Raw genomic sequence first — 13,381 nt, forward strand, 5'->3', positions numbered from 1 at the left:
TTTTGTCCCATTGTTCTCTAGTTTCCATGCGCCACTTCTCTTGAACATCCTGGATATAATCAACAGGATCCTCATTTTCACCCATCTTACGGGAAGTAATGGCTCCTATGTCTGATGTGTCTGGGTACTGCACTCTCAGTGCCTGCCATAGCGCATGTCTGCAGTTTGCAAATGGTGCCCCATCATGCGATGTGTTCGTTATTGTTACCCCATGGAATCCCGCTCTTTTCCAAATGTCATCCGCTCTATCCCCTAATATTGATATTAACAGGCCCTTCACATCTCCTACTGCTAGTTTCTGTCCTGCGGTGTGTTTTTCCATTTCATATATCCACTTACCTGCACCTCCACTTAGTGATGGGAGCCTACATTTTATATTTTCCTTATCCGTATGTTTCCAAGGTACATACTGTGGTCTAACCCCTCCTCTCTCCAGCAGTGGCATTAAATTCTGTCTTGTGTCACCCTTTACGCTCCATAATGTTAAGTCTTCACACCCCTCCTCTTCCCCCATTTCTTTTACTACTTCAAATTCTTCCTTACTACCTCTGCTCCTACCTCCCTCTTCTTCCTTTCCCCTTTTTTCATCATTTCCTGTGTTCAATATGGGTATGTTTATTTGTCTGTCTTGCCTGCGACTAGGGAGGTCCCTAAGCCGACATGCATAAGGTGTAAGTTCATTCATGAAGGGCGCGAGCTTTATTCTGTGCAGAGAGCGCGCGGTAGTTGAACATGTAGGGCGTGACGTGGGAGGGTGCGATGGTGATGTGGGTGGCGTGGTTTCATTGGTTTGTGTTTCCCCTATTCTTTTCACTTCCTCCTTACTTCTCTCCAGCTCCTCCCATCTTCTACTCATCCAGGGCGAATCTATGTTTGTTCTAGTAAGGTATAGTTTATCTAAGCTTTCCCTTTCACTCTTCCTTCCATCCTTCTCCACTCCTCCTTCCTCCTCACTGCAAAAATCATTCATAAATGGCACCCCCCACTCTGCCTTTTTTCCTTTTATTGTTACTGTTTTTAAGTCTATTAGGTCTCTTTCTCCCTTTCCGTTGTTACCAACTGTCCCCCTTTGTGCTGATGTTGTTGCTACCTCTCTACTTTTATATACATCTCCCCATCTTTCACTCTCCCAACCCCTCTCTTCTCTTCCTCCTTCACTCCTCTCCTCCATTTCCCTACTATTTTCCTCCCTTTTCCTTTTCAACTCCTCCATTACTTCGTTGCTCATCTGTTCCAATATCCTTTCATCCTCTTTCTTCCTTTCCCATTTCACCCTTTCTCTTTCTACTATACTCTCTATTACCTTCCCCTCTTCATATTTCTTAGTTGCCTCTGATATTATCCTCCTCCTCCATATTTCCATTTCTTTTTCCTTTTCTTCTTCTTCCTTCTTCTTCTCTCTCAGCACTACTCTTGATACCCTATCTGCTGCTCCTTTTACCCTTTCAGCTTCTCTCTTTTGTTCCTCACTTCGTTCCCTTAATTTTTCCAATTCGTCCTTACCTTCTTTCCTTTTCCTCACTCTCTCTCTTTCCTCCCGCTCAAGTTGTTTGATCAGTTCATTCTGCTCATCCCTTAGTTCTGCTAATCTTTCCTCCAAAATCTCTTCCTTCTGCCGTAGTAGCTCCTCTCCCCTCATTTCACTCTCTCTGGCACTATCCTCATTTGTTCTCCTTACCGCCTCCCTTTCTTCTCCAGTTAGTGAGCCTCGTAATTTCAACAATATCTGTGCAGCTATCCACTCATCGTTTCCTATCTCTACAGTCTGCTCTTCTCTAATCCTCCTGTCCCCCATTGGTATCTTCCCATGAGCCACATATGGTGGAGGGCTGTATGCTGGGTTTGAGTATCCTTCAGCCGCCCTTAACTGTCCTGCTATTTCTCCTAATTCTCTTAAAGGGTACAACCCTCCTCCCTCTGTTTTCACTCCCGGTGTTATGGGTATCCCATTGCTCGGTTCCTTTTTTATATCGTCTGATTTATCAATCTTTTCTCCTCCCTGTCTTTCGTTCCCCGTATTCTTTGTGCTTCCGCACTCCTTTTCCCCACCCGTTCCTTCTTTCTTAATCTCCTTTTCTTCCGGTGTTTCCCCCATAGTGAACATTCCATTTGGTCCTGGTCGAGACCCCTGGAACATCCTCCATAAGTTAAACACCTCCACATGGTTTGCCAACTTCTTCCCCTTGTATGTATTGTGCAGATGGTTCAGTAGTGAATGTTGGGCATATGGATCGAAACTACCATTAGGCGGCCATGGTGTTAACATTTTGTTATCTGTACCCTGGGTCCACTCTATGCTGTACTTAATTAACTTCTCCCTATGTGGTGGCAGTGTGGTGCATATGTGCTGTAGTGGGGTAGTGAGGGTGTTCCCCCACCCTCCCGCCCCTCTCCCGTATGACATAAATTCACTCCCCTTGTTACCCTTCCCCTTACTAGCAGTTTACGATATACAACCTTGTATTGCTTACCTCGCCCCGCAAGTGTGGGGACTTTCGACAATCCTTTTGACAAATTATGCAATAATAATAAATATGATGTTATATTATATTCCTTCCCCTACGGCCCCCTGCGGCCGAAGCGCACGCAGCCCCCTGCGGCTGCGTACCCCTTACGATGATCTTATACAGTCGTCCTGTTTCTCCGTTCTCCTCCCCCGTTTACACTTGCCGTGGCCGGCGTTCTCCGTGCGCAGCCACGCCCCTTTCCCCTTTTTTCGATCCACTGGTTTATAGTTTATCTCCGTACCAGCTCCTTTATCATGCTTCTCTTCCCCACCACTCTCAAACCCAAAATTCCTTGTGCTCGCGATATCCTATTAAATCCCTACTGGTGACGTCACCGATTTCTTCGAGCTACTGGTATATTCTTGTTATGTTTTTTAAGTTCAAAATACACTTGCAATCTACCCCGCTAACCCTACAGCTGTCTTCCTGTCTCTCCTGGAACAAGGTAATCTCATCAATAATATAACCGGACTGCGCACGCTGCGTCGCCTCGCGTGTGATACGCCCCTTAACAGGAGGGCTTAACCAGCCAATTATCTTCCGTTTTGGGCAACTATGTAACTAGCTACCGCCCACAGGGAAACGTCATCTACCTATCGAGTTTCTTGCTCGAACAATAGGGAACCTCATCTACTCATTGATCAATAAATGTCAAGTCGTAGGAAACCACACACACCCACCCTCACACTTAGTCGCAATTTAGACCATCAGTTTCTTACGAGCGGCTGCACGTGATGTTTTCGTGCCCCGCCCCCTCTTTCGCGTAACGTTAACTGACTGTTACGAGTGGCTGCACGTGCTGTTTTCGTGCCCCGCCCCCCTCTTTCGCGTAACGTTAGCCGACTGTTCTCGCACTCGTTTTGCTACCATTCATTCCATTAGCAACACTCAGTTAAACCTTCGCCGCACATCTCTACAATACCTCCCCCCTCCCTTATTTACTTCCTCCCCCTCCCTCACAATTTCGCATTGCTTGTTGTGCGTGTCATGCTCACCAAGTTCTCTCGATGCAGGGCCGCTCGACTGCGTGCACCCTCCAAGCGGCTCGCCACCTCCCCTCGTCTGGACCACGTCTGGACACTCGCCGACCGCGGGCGGGATACTTCTCAACCGGCTCCCGAGGGCCAATATCCGGATTGCGCTGTCCGGTCTTCTCGCGGCTCCGCGATGGTCCTGTAGTCCTCAGAAGGGGGCAACGGCAGAAGGGGCCGCGCCGCCGGGCCTCCTCGCAACGGGAGTGCCTGGAAAAACTAAAAATAAAAGTTGATCTTAAACAGATCTCAGCAGTGCCTCCAACTTGTCGGGGGGAAATTCTGCCGGGGTCGGCCGGGCCGTCCGCAGACCTCCGGGCAGGGAGGCCCCAACTCCTCCCGTATATCCCAGATGAGATAGAGTATGAGACACACACAAGGAGCAAGGCGACTCTGCTGTTTATTTATACAAAACGGCAGGGATGGGTCAAGGAGCGTACGCGTCCGTCCTGACACACACACAATCGTGGGGCTCGCAGGCCCTTTTTACTGCATTATGACGCGCTACTTGCGTCACTTCAGAAAGTTAACAAAAAACCTATCGCCACTCTTAATTGGTTGCTCGAGTGGTAGGGTTAGTATAGTACACATATAGAGAATGATATTAGTGGACAAGGTGTAGTCAGGTGGTATATCTGGGTTGTCCCTACAATTAGATACATGAGAATTGTTACATTAAGGCTCCTGAGGATTGGCTAATATTACTGACGTCTGAGATAAGAGCCCCATGTTCTGATTGGTGCACTCGTGAGCTTCCCAGCCTGGGACCACCGTTGTTCCCAGCTCTCGGTGTACCTGTGGTTGCAACAATGTTTCAATATGGGTACGTGCAGACAATGTGAGGATTTATTCATAGGTGGAAGGCTGACCGCTCCCACTGTAGCAGGTGTCCATTGAGCCTTTCAAGTGTCTCGGCCTGTGTCTCGTAGTGAGGGACCCAGACGCCTTTTCTCTCCTGGGTTTTGGCATCTCGTCAGATTCGGCTTGGTCACGTGAGGCGGGACCGTGTTTGAGGCAGAATTCTGCACAATTAATATTGCTTTTCCACTGTGTGTCTGGTTTAATTTGTAGATATGACTTTAACGTTGGTACGCGGAGTGCGAGGTTGCAACATCGTGCCTTTGATGATTTGTTCTTGGATGTGGGTTTGCAACATTGCGACCTTGGCTGGTTGCTCCACCGGGTTCTTTCTGCAGGATCAGCAACCTGACTCTTGCTTTGTTAATGTCCATGGGAGCTCTTGTTTGAGGCCTACTCGGGCCTGGTGCTTAAGTAGTCTGTTTGGTGCATAGGTGCTTTAGATTATAGTAGCATACATTTCCATGACCAGTATCGTGTTTCCATTATACCTCTCATGGTGGTAACGGGTTTCAAGGGAAGCGTGAGCAAGCGTTATAGATGAGTTCATGATGCATCTTGCGTTTCTGCATTCTGAAAGCCTATGTAAAAATAATAAAGATGCACGTCCGTGAATATGCCTGTCGCCTACGTCAGAGCACTGAGTATGTTCTTCGTGTAGATTGGTGTGGAAATGTTAAGTGTGTATACTTGTACAGATGTGCTTCCCGTTGTCTAGGTCGTCATGGCATCTCTAACGACGTGTGGTTTTTAGTCTAGCTGATCCGAGCCGCAGGTGTCGGCATGGCCAGTGCGGGCTGCTGGGCAGGCAGGTGGACATATCCGTATGTTCCTGTACCAGGGTACCTGGTCGTCTGGTAAATGGACAAACTCTTCTCGCGGCGGGTGTCTGGGCCGTGACCCTCTAGGCCAAGCGCGAGAGGTGAAGGACGGGAGCCTGTTCTTCCATTCTCCCACTTCAGCAGTATTGGCAAAGCCAAAAACTATGGCCTGTGAAGAGTGAACATGTTTTCTTTATTGGAATGCAGTAACTATAAAAAGACATATTTGTTGTTTCCAAATATGTTGATCACTCTGATGATCTTTGTTACAGTTGCTGTTGGTGATAGTCGAGAAGAGGTTTAGTAAATGTACAAATTAGTTGTCTCTAGATATACTTTCAAATAATCAATAATAGAAATAGCGCGCACTTTTTATAACACGCTTAATATCTGAGTTCAGTTTCTAAGCGCGGACCCGGGATTCAAACCAATGTTGCTCTGCGTGATTTTGCTTCCAAAACCAGCTCGTTGTCCCTGTGCTATCCTGCGTTCACGTTGATGTTATGTATGGTGTTTTCTGTGTCTACATTTTTTAAAGTACTAAAACCTCAAGTTGATGAAGATTTTTGTTAAAGCGTAATGATTTGTCAATATTGGGGCAGTATTGCAGTTTGGTGTTTGTATTTTGTGGTGCGTTCGAGAGGTTTGCCCTTGGTGCTACATAGTCAAGAAACTGCCCCGGAAATAGTACACTGATATCGAGTCAGAGGGATAGGAGAAAGTGTTCTATTTAAGCAATAATGGTGCGTTCTGAGGGCAGTATTGATCAATAATAGGGCTAAGCAAAGTGCGAGCCTTTTAATGCAGATCAGTGCCACCTTTTACTGCCCAAAGAATGTGACATTTTGGCTATTAGTACCCCAAGGCGAAATCCCAGGCTGTAAATGGTGAGGCGATATAGAGAAAACACGGAATTTGGCAAGCTTACAACCCTTTGAATGATTCTCTGTGTGAAAATAAATCATGGCTGATATGCCCTGGAGACCCTCTTCCAGTTCCATGGCATGGGCAATAAGGTGCAAGAAAGAGGCAGGAGACATCGCAGACTATGCCTCCAGAAAGTGTCAGTAAGAATAGCTAAAGATGTACGAGGAGGAGAGGGCCGTCAGCAGGAAGAATCAGGGAAGGGATGGTCAGGTCAAGGGGCAGGCGGATACATGGGACACTGAGAGTACAAGGAACCTGCGAGCAGCTCTGAACGACCTGGGATTGCACCTGAGAATAGAGCTCGAGTTCATGCACAGCTGATTGGCTCGCATGAATTCCATAGGTGCTTATAACACATGAAGTCTGTATTTGTATCTTTACACTTCATATCCTCTCACTTACCGAAGGAATATTTCCTTCCTGCTATTAGACTGGTCTGTTACACCCCACGTTGAAGAAACCCTCACTGGACAATGAAGACCTGAACAGCTACTGGGCAATCACTAATTCGCCATTCTTTGGCAAGATCTTAGAAAAGGCTGCTTAAACTCAACCACTCAGTCATGTAGCTCAGCTCCATCAGCTGCAAATCATCAATCCGGAATGCAGAGGCTGCACAGCACTAAATGCACTGAGCTAAAAGTGATGGACGATGTTTTCTAAATTATAGACTCCAGTAATGCCTGCCTCTGAGTACTGCTCGATTTATTGGTCGCATTCGATAGCATCACTCACAAGGTTCCTTGTTCCATTGTCGATGTCCGCATTCAAGTGGTGCCCCCAGACATTTTTCACAGGGGTGGCCTGATGAGGTTTTTGGGGTGGCACATTGATTGACTCTAAGAGGAAGGCGGGGACTGGTGGAGGAGCAGCATTTTCAAAGTGTGGCGGTGGCCCCTTTTGCCCTCCCCCCACCCTCGCTTTGCTGGTGCCTCTGCCAATTTGGCATTGGGGGTCAGGTTTTAAGTTGGATCTGCTTGTTCATAACTGAAATATCTGAGGCTAACCAGGGGCGCTCATTCTGTTCCCCTGCCCTGTCCATTTTGTGTGGTGTTCCACAAGGCTCCATCATGTCTCCTCTTGATATATTGAAGGCCTTGAAACTCCTCACTTAAGCTTATCGGAGGGGCAGGGGCAGGACTTGTCAGAATGGTAGCACAAAACGAGACACAAAGTAGTAGCTGCAATAAGAAGGAAGGGGGTTGTGAATAGTGAAATGGACATTGTGATTTTATTAAGTGGGAAAAGGTCTGAGTCTCGGGCACGATGTGTTAAAATGGAATTCTTGTTTTTTTGGTTTTTTTAATGACAGCTGTTTTGTTGTATGGATGTGATAACATTTGTAAAGGTTTGATAACCATAAACAAATAATAAACTAAAAAATCTCTTTTCTTCGGGCTGTGTGTGGAGCCACTAGGGTACATTCCTTGAAAACAGTGGTTTAGAAGTCGCCAAATTGGCTTCTGGCTAGATAAGAAGCTCTCATTGAATGACCATTCAATGAACATCTAGCTACGAAGACCCACATTGACAACTTTCTGCTGCCTCTCCTTTAAGAAATGTACCCCTTGATGCCCTCAGACCTCACTAGAACAGTAAACTAAATATTGGTATTGTCCAAAGTTAATGGTGGAAATGGCATTCCTATGGGTGCTACTTAATGTGTCTTTTTACTCCCGAGATCCTTCCTTCATTCTGTACTAGGCTGGTCTTGGGAACAAGGAAATATAATCATATGTCCCTGTCTCATCTCTAGAAGCCTGTATTCATTTTGACATGGGTGGTTGTGCCTGCAAAGCAATTGTTTTGCAAACCCCGCCCCTATTTGGCTGAGACATTGCAGATGGACAGGGATTACAGTCAAGAGAAGTAAGGAAGAAATATCCTTAAAGTGTGCTAACTAAAGGACGGAAACACATCTTTCTCTGCTGTGATTCCATTTTTCTAGAACTCCTTTGCCAGAGAACTCTGCCTGAACCCATCCTCCACTGGTTTCTGGAAAACTGTTAAGGACTTTTTATTTCCCCCAACCCCACTCGTCACTTCTCTCCTCCCACTTCCATGCACTTGCACGATCTGAATGACACCTGGCCTAGAAGGATCATTGTCTGTCTTCCCTCTGTTCCCCCTTCCTTGCCTTGTCACGCCTTGAAACACGTGGGTACAGGAGCGTTACACATGCCATATCATATCACATCATATCATTAACCTGTTCTAGTTGATGGCTATCTTTTCGGACTTCTTTTGTATCTTTTCATATACTGCACTCCGTTGTCTTATGACGTGGTTTGTGCACGATAAACATTTCTATATAAATACATGGATAGCCTCCTGGCACTCCCTCCCATTTTGGTGATTTCATGTCTCTGCCGGGTCCCACCACTAGATTTGTTAGCACTCATGAATGCTACATGGGCACAGGCAATTCCAGAAATCAATCTCATAATAACATTGTAAATTATATGTGTGAGGTTATTTGAGCCTCACTGAGTAACTTAACCTGATCAGAAAACCACATACTCCCTTGTGGAGTGATCTTCCTTCCACGAGAAAGTTAAGAGAACAATGGGCCTCATTACAAGTCTGGCCTCGCAATATTCAGTGGAGATTTACGACCCCGGCGTTAGGGGAAGTCAGGCGCTGGCAAATGTTAATCCCCATTCCCATTGGAGCCCCATAGGACTCAATGGGAATGGGGCCCATGGAAGCACTGGCACTGTTATGTAAATAACGGTGCCGGTGCTTCTGTGAAACCCTGCGGGCGGGTGCCGTCCCACCCGCCAGGTCTGACCCTGGCGGGTGGGATGGCACCCGCCCGCAGACACGTAGTGTGCCCGTCCGGGAACAACGGTGCCGGTAGGCCCACCGGCACCGTTGTTACTGGACCGGCACACTCGAAATGAGGCCCTATATGTTGAATATATGCAGCTTGATTCCTTTACAAGCCAAGATAAAATGTAACAGCTCTCCCGGATACTTGATAGGCTCTGCATTCTATTAATTAGCAACTTCCAAGCAAAATGGTTTTCTAATTGTTATTGTCAAGGCAAAGCCATTTGTAGGCTCATTGCTACGAGTTAAGATATGCTATACTGCTCCAGGCTTCATTGGCTGCGATGCATTATCTGCCATTGGCATACATTAGAAAGCCTTTAGCCTGTGTTGTTATGCATGCTTAAAGGAACCTGTCAGCCTGGTTTTCCTCTTACAAATGGGTGCTTCCTGCTCCTTAGTATTTGAACTGACCCTGCTCTGATTTACAGTCTGAGTAAAAAATGCATTAAATGTGTCTGACAACTCCAAAGTGCCTGAAAACTATTACTTTGCCCTTTTTCTTTCCTCTAAATCCCTTAAGGAGTCCCCATCGGCCGTGTTGCTCGTGTAATGCCCTATGCATCAAGCTTCAGTCATTATAAATCATGGAAATAACCACAGATTAAACACGTGTATAAACGGTGCTATCATAAAAGCTGCCCTGCCTGCTGCAGTATGCCAGAGGCTTAGTGACCCTGTTCCTTAAACGCGAACACGCACGAGCCTGTCAGGTTGACTGGTTCCTTAATTGATGCTTGTCTTGAAATCCTCTAAAATAGGTCAAAACTCCTATGGCATAGGTCATGAAAACAGTGTCGCATAGCCTGAAGGACAAGATGAATATTTCTGTGGTGAAAAAAAGGCATTGCATTCTGGACCATCCATATAACTTCGAATGTTGATTATCGGCATAACCTAAATATATGCACATCCTGGACTGGGTTATCGAAGTCAGGGTTGAACCTGGCACAGCTCACCAGACACAGACACGTCTTTGCACCCAATTAAAAACAAAGAACCATCCTTTCCAGTGGTAGCCGAGGTAACAAAATGCAGCACACCTATCAGCCGCAGATATACACCTAATATAGGCAGAATTCCTTGGCAGTGTGGCATTGCACATAATGGACCCAGGCCCAGAGCAGGAGGCCCCTCAAATAAAAAATGCATATTTATTTTATTAGAGTGTTTTCTTTCTCTTTCCACTTCCATTGTCCTAGAGCATAAATTAATTTTAGCCAAACAGAAATCTTGTTAGATTTTTGCGACATGGTCCAGAATTCAAGCAATGCATCTTATTAACAACAGAATTATCATTTTGTTTCCTTATATTGGAATATGTGTTTTCAGGATGTATGCCATTGCAGGTTTAATTTATTTTTTCAAAACACACAGCAAAAGGAACTGTGTGATAAGGGTGTTTGCTTATAGGCTTCACTTTCTTCTCTCGCTGGCTCTCCTTTCACTCCCAACTTAAATTCAACTTCCTCTGTCTTGTCTTTAAATCTCTTCACAATCTTGACCCTCCCTACCTTACCTCCCTCCTTTCTTTCTACTCTCCCTCTCGTCCCCTCCGATCAGCTGACCACTTCCTACTCAATGTTCCTCCTCCTCCTTGTGCCCCTTCCCGATTCCGTTCTTTCCAGCTCCTCACCCCCCTCCACTGGAACTCTCTAGCTCTGCCTATCTGCTCCATCTCCTCTTACTCTTCCTTCCGCTCTTCCTTAAAATCCCACCTTCCTCACCATCCCTCCTGACTGCTCTTACTACTTCCTTCCTGCCCCCCTGAAGCCAGATTCTTAATCTAATGTACTCAGCAAATTGTTCCACATACAGTTCTCGTTGTTTTGACACGTGACTTGGTCATATTGCTTCTCTTGTATCTTTGATGTTCTTCTGTAAAGCGCTTTGGATTAAAGCGCTATATAAAATTTAATAAAATACAAATACAAATTATAGCGATTGTTTGACGAGGGCACGTAAGTTGTTGTTGTGTGTGATGCGGTGACAAATGTTTTACACAAAAAGGAAACAGAGTTTATCTTGTGATTAGATTCCTAAATGGTGTTTTTGGAAGCGCTGAGACCAGATGCACTTATTGCAGTGAGTAAGGAAGGCATGGTATAGCACAGTAAAACAGACACAAGTGATCACAGTTTATGGGTGTTTATTGAACTTCAATCGGGTTTGGAAAACACCTATCAAATCCTAAATCTAAGGATGGGAGCAAGCTATGACCATCAAACAATAATAGTCCAAGTAGTGTCTTGTCAAAATAAAAGGACCTATACCAATAAACCTATTGCCAATCCTTACTTCTAAATATAAATAGTGTGGGGAAACAGTTTTATGCAGAAGAAATAATATGTCAGGCAATCTGAGGCGTTGGGTTCGCCTCCCCAAGTTTTCACCATGGGACAAGGCGGCACACTCGAGTTTAGCACAGTTTCTGGCTTCTCTGGCACAAGAATGCAGTTAACAAATGTCGACATCAGGGCTTTCTGTGCAAAAGTCTCTTTGCCATTCAAGTTCTCTTATTTCGGAGGGCCGGATGTAACACACGACAAACATCAAAGTTCCTTTCTTCACAGTATTTCACATGTACCAATTCTCGGGTGATTTTCTGTTCACCCCGGGTCCCCCTTCGCCGGTCTCAGACACACTTTATCACAAAACCTTCTTAGGTGATTTTTGTTTTACCTCGGATCCCCTCTGCGGGGATTTGACCCACAAAACCTCCTCGGGTGATTTTCACTTCACTCCGAGTGCCCCTCCACCGGGCTCAGACCCAAAAAACCTTCTTGGGTGATTTTTGCTTCACCCTGTGCCCCCCTCCGCCAGGCTGAGGCCAACTTTAACACAAGGCTTTCAATGGATCTCCTTCAGCTGGGCTCGGACCAACTTTATCTACTTTGTTCCAAACTTTATTTACAGTATCAACATCAAAGACTTTCGACTGTGTGCGTGATTTTGCTTGACCCGTTCCAGGACCACTTTGATTCCCAATTCTCTACAACTCTTTCACTTTCAGCTGGATACCTTACAGAGACCTCGGATAAGGCACACCAATGGTGCCAGACCTCTCTGTCAATGGTATTGTATCTTGCTTTAAAAGTTCACTCACTTATCAACAGTGCAATTTTTCTTCCGTCTTTCATCACGCGCTTCTTAACACTGTTCGTTCCAGTGCTCTCTTCAATTTACCCAAAAAGAACTCCAAGTCCCATAATGCTTTTCATGGGCCTTTCTTTCTATTTCTTGTTTTCTTCCTCAAATTCGATATATAGGTTCTTGCTTCAACCACACACTCGCTTACTGGAATTTCCTTTCTCTTTCCTCGAGACACACCCTGTTGGCGCAGTGCTGGTGAGGAACCTCTCTGCCATTCTTGGGGTCGAAATTAGGGTCTTCAGCCTGCCCCTCCGACACACGGGCTGTCCTTCTTCAGCCCAGGGAAAACTAGCCCACCAGGGGACACAGCCAGCAGGCTGCAGTCTGTTGTCTCTTGTCCTCAGGAGGCCGAGCTCCCCTGTTAAGATGCAGCCTCTCACAGGTGCAGGGCCAGTGCTTTTTTTGTCAGCTCTTCTACTCTGGCTCTTCTGACAGTTCCTTCTGCTCTCTCCTGCTTCTGGGCTCTCACGGTCCTCTTTTCAGTTTCAGCTCACTCAGTGTTTGCTCACATGATCCGCCTTTTATCCGAGTGCGAAGTTTAATGGAAGTCAGGTGTGAGTAATAGTTAATAATTGCCTGACCCTGCCTCATCTGGTTATTGGGACAACATGGAGACTGGCCATAGGAATCCATTGTCCATGGATTCCCATGGGCAATCCTCATGACTCCCATCTGCCTCTTCTTCGTCCCAGTGTTTCTCATTGGGCAGGGGAGATTGGGTGAACTCAAATACTCCCTGATGGTTGAAAGGGGGGGGGAGATGGGAATTACAAAAGGGCTGAATATCGTGTCCCCCCTTTGAACATTCTCCCCCAAATTCTCCACTTACTTGGTTGTCCCATTTTATTCTGCCTCCAGAATCGGGACTTCAGAGAGACAGTATTTCTTTGAGCCTTAATGTAGTAGAACCATGGGGAATAAAGCGGGGAAAACCCCTGGGTTTTTCACAAGTGTGAATGACTCAAACATTCATGCACACACTCCTGTCACTTAAGAATATGTCAAAGCAGAGCTCTCAAATGTATAACATGCCATTTTGTATTCCTATATATATATTAAATACAAGACGACATACATCAAAATGCAGTATGAGGGCAGAAAGGTTTTATTTCACATCTGACATAACAGAACTTGCAATCTCTGAAAACTCCCCTTCTTGTGGCAGTACTTCTTTCAGACTCACACACAACCCAAACGTATATAGTGTAGTCACGTGATTGTGCTCAACATTTGACAGATGCAAGTATCTTGC

This window comes from Ambystoma mexicanum, chromosome 7q (assembly GCF_040938575.1).
Source record: "Ambystoma mexicanum isolate Mex_15411 chromosome 7q, UKY_AmexF1_1, whole genome shotgun sequence".
NCBI classification, from domain to species: Eukaryota; Metazoa; Chordata; class Amphibia; order Caudata; family Ambystomatidae; genus Ambystoma; species Ambystoma mexicanum.